This window comes from Salvelinus sp. IW2-2015, unplaced genomic scaffold, assembly GCF_002910315.2.
Source record: "Salvelinus sp. IW2-2015 unplaced genomic scaffold, ASM291031v2 Un_scaffold1447, whole genome shotgun sequence".
Taxonomy (NCBI): Eukaryota; Metazoa; Chordata; class Actinopteri; order Salmoniformes; family Salmonidae; genus Salvelinus; species Salvelinus sp. IW2-2015.
Window position 1 is genome coordinate 217,611 of NW_019942914.1, and position 4,579 is coordinate 222,189.

Genomic DNA, 4,579 nt, shown 5'->3' on the forward strand with positions numbered 1-4,579 from the left:
GTAAATACTGGCATCTAAATATCATGAAATCACAAGTCCAAGACACCAGATGAAAGATACATCTTGTGAATCCAGCCATCATTTCCGATTTTAAAATGTTTACAGGGAAACACAATATGTATTTCTATTAGCTAACCACGATAGAAAGACCCCACACATATTTTCACCATTTTTTTACTGCATAGGTAGCTATCACAAATTACCAAATAAAATATAAATAGTCACTAACCAAAAACAACTTCATCAGATGACAGTCTGATAACATATTTATTGTATAGCATATGTTTTGTTCGAAAAAAAAAGTGATATTCCAGTATAAATCATAGTTTTACATTGCAGCCACCATCACAATCTCCCCAAAGCAGCTAGAATAACTACAGAAACCAATGTGAAATACCTAAATACTATCATAAAAAATTTATGAAAAATACACGGTGTACAGCAAATGAAAGACAAACATCTTGTAATCCAGCAATATCAGATTTTTTAAGTGTTTTACAGCAAAAACACAATATAGCATTATATTAGCTTACTACAATAGCCAACCACACAGCAGCATTGATTCATGCACGTTAGCGATAGCGAATAAACCAGCAAAAGATATTAATTTTTTCACTAACCTTCTCAAATTTCATCAGATGACAGTCCTATAATATCATATTACACAATACATATATGGTTTGTTCGAAAATGTGCATATTTAGCGGTACAATTCGTGGTTGAACAATGTGAATACTAGCCAAAATGCACAAAATAATCCGGATATATTTCTGACACTCACATCATCTAATCAAATAACTAATCATATACTTTACTAAAAAATACAGGTTGGACAGCAAATTAAAGATACACTAGTTCTTAATGCAACCGCTGTGTTAGATTTTAAAAAATAACCTTAGTACGACATACAGCTTACGTTATAGCGAGACAGCGCCCGAAATCTGGGCGGAATATAGTCTAAACATTTTCGACAGAAATACTAAATAATATCATAAATGGTTCCTACTATTTGATGAGCTTCCATCAGAATCTTGTACAAGGTGTCCTTTTTCCAGAATAATCGTTGTTCGGTTGTAGAATGTCATCTTCATCTGTCGATTTAGCTAACAAAGCATGGAAGTGCCCAACACGCCAGAACGCATAACAAACAAAATACTGAAAATCGCAATCAACTGATATAAACTGCTATAAGTCGGTTTAATATAACTAGTTTATGATGTTTTTAACACATGTATCAAATAAAATCAGAGCCAACTCAACTAAAGAAAAATGCAAGTGTTCACATAACAGCGCAACACAACTCCAAACACGACAGATAATCTGCATAGCCCCCTAGGCTTTATGAATATAAGCCGAATGTACTTGTAGAATGGAATGAGTTATAAGACCTCGTCAGTTCTACCAGCTAATGTGAGATTTTTAGATTACAAAACATTTGAGGACACAATTGAAAGGCCTATGTATTTAATGTTTTGTTCACTGTACAATATAACCACAAGGGGCGGCAGCGTAGCCTAGTGGTTAGAGCGTTGGACTAGTAACCGAAAGGTTGCAAGATCGAATCCCCGAGCTGACAAGGTACAAATCTGTCGTTCTGCCCCTGAACAGGCAGTTAACCCACTGTTCCTAGGCCGTCATTGAAAATAAGAATTTGTTCTTAACTGACTTGCCTAGTAAAATAAAGGTAAAATAAAAAATAAAATAAAAAGCTGGCCATCTCTCTATCTGGCTGCCCTCCCCCTGGTCTAAATTCAAGTTTGTTTATTTGTCATATACATGGAGTGCACAGTGCAATGAAATGCTTTACTTGCAGGTTCACCTCTCGACAATGTAACAATAGAAAAAGTAAGTAGCTAAATGACTAATTAAAATAATTATTTCAAGTTAATAATGGGCAGTTTTATTTTTATTTTATTTCACCTTTATTTAACCAGGTAGGCTAGTTGAGAACAAGTTCTCATTTACAACTGGTCAAGATAAAGCAAAGCAGTGCGACAAAAACAACAACACGGAGTTACACATAAACAAACGTACAGTCAATAACACAATATAAAAATCTATATACAGTGTGTGCAAATGTAGAAGAGTAGGGAGGTAAGGCAATAAATAGGCCATAGAGGTGAAATAATTACAATTTAGCATTAACACTGAAGTGATAGATGTGCAAGTAGAGATACTGGGGTGCAAAAGAGCAAGAGGATAAATAACAATATGGGGATGAGGTAGCTGGGTGTGCTATTTACAGTGATCTGTTTGTTAACTTGGCTTTCGAAGATTTTACAAAGGCAGCTGGATATAGGTCTATAACAGTTTGGGTCTAGTGTCTCCAAAGCTTTCCAATCTTTGGGGGATCTCAGACGATACCAAAGAGAGGTTGAACAGGCTAGTAATAGGGGTTGCAACAATTTCGGCCCATAATTTTAGAAAAGAGGGTCCAGATTGTCTAGCCCAGCTGATTTGTAGGGATCCATATTTTGCAGCTCTTTCAGAACATCAGCTGTCTGGATTTGGGTGAAGGAGAAGCAGAGGGGGGAGGGGGGCTTGGGCAAGTTGCTGCAGGGGGTGCTGAGCTGTTGGCCGGGGTAGGGGTAGCCAGGTGGAAAGCATGGCCAGCCGTAGAAAAAAAATGCTTGTTGAAATTATCGATTATCGTAGATTTATCGGTGGTGACAGAGTTTCCTAGCCTCAGTGCAGCTGGCAGCTGGGAGGAGGTGCTCTTATTCTCCATGGACTTTACAGTGTCCCAAAACTTTTTGGAATTAATTCTACAGGATGCAAATTTCTGTTTGAAAAAGTTAGCCTTAGCTTTCCTAACTGACTGAGTTATATTGGTTCCTGACTTCCCTGAAAAGTTGCATATTGCTGGGGCTATTCGATGCTAATGCAGAACACCTCAAATAGTTACATAGCCTACATGGAAATAACAGACATGAGCCAATCGTGTTTACTTGTACAATGATATAGGTTGTAAGACCTATGATGGATTTCATTTAGTTAGTTCTACCACCAACATTGCTCATTTTTAAAAGGGTTAAATATGTTGGATGAAGTTCAGCTTCAGTCCACAGGGGAGCGCTGTGTCACTGTCAGAAGATATGTGCTTCAGTCAGAAAAACATTTGCTCATCTCTTCGGTCTCAGCTTTTATTTATTTTTATTTATTTAGCTAGCTACAGAAACGAAACCCATCCAATACACTCTGGAAATAATTACTTTTCCTAATATCATGAACATTCTTAGCTTTCCCATTCACTAAATATACTGTTAAATAACTCAAACTCACATCAAATACCTTTAGGATACTGAACGCTAATTTATTAACATTAGCCTACCCTTATGCTGATGGAGACTAGTTAGCTGCCGCCAAACCTGTGGCTAACTCTGCTGCTGCATTTTGACTTTCTGGCTGTTCTACCGCATTTATTACTGCCTCAACCTGCTCACTTTATTTGCCTTTCGGAAGAAATTCTGGAGTATCCATATTTGCTGTGTTATTTTGAGGTATTTTACTGAGTGACGGGATTGACGTCTAACCAGTGCTGTAGGGGTGGGGTCAAGGGATGAGAGCGGTCCACTGAGTTGTTATATCTCTACCAATCACAGCAGACACTGAGTCACGTCAGGGGCTTCTTGCAGTGCCTGCCACTGCCATGCAGATATATTGGATTGTTTATTTAGTCATTAAAATGTGCATAGCGCAAGTGATGTGTGGTTATGAAAACTCAGACTGAAATGTATATATTTTTTTCATAATAATAATAATACCATCAAAAGGGTCGGAACTGGACCAAAAACATCCGGGGCTTCACTACTGGCCAACATACTGCTTCTGGTCAAGATACATGTACTTTCTATGTAAAGCATGCATTGAATGCCAGCCTATAAGAGTCCTGAATAAGCGGTTTGGATTGTTCTGTGTTAGGTGTGACGTGTCAGGGAAGAGATCAGACAAGGCATCAATAGAATCTATTTATTGCAAAGCTACAGAGGATTCTCAGATATTGACAGGCATTGGTTTTGAAAAAGCATTTGGTGGCAGCAGCCAGGTAAACAAAACTAAAGACTGCAAACAGGATTATAAAGCCACTGTCATTTGTGTGAACTATCCCTTTAAACATAGAATGAGGAAAATAAAACAGGCAGTGCAATTGTGGATATTAAAAGTTTACAATGATTGTGTGCTTTGTTCAATAATACATTTTGTGGATAAATTAAACAGTTTATGCCCTTTTTTTATACAGTGTTCTGATCTCCTTTTGCAATCTCTTCTCCTTTTACAATCTCTTTTTCCTGCTTAATCATGGTCCTTTCATCTTTCTCTCGCTGTCTATTGTGTTCCATTAATTGTAGTCTTTCTTTCTCGAGCTCCTGTCTTCGTTCTTCTTCCATCTTTTGTTCTGTTTCCAGTCTCACGTTCTTAGCAAGGAGTTGGTTGTAATCGTTTTCAGTCGTCTTTCCCTTCTTCACTTTCTTTTTTTCCGTTTTGGTTTGATCGAGGTTTCTCTGCCTTATCCGCTCGGTTTTTCGATTTATCTCCACCCATTCTCTTGTTGATCTTGTAGGTCTCTGACTTTCTTAGA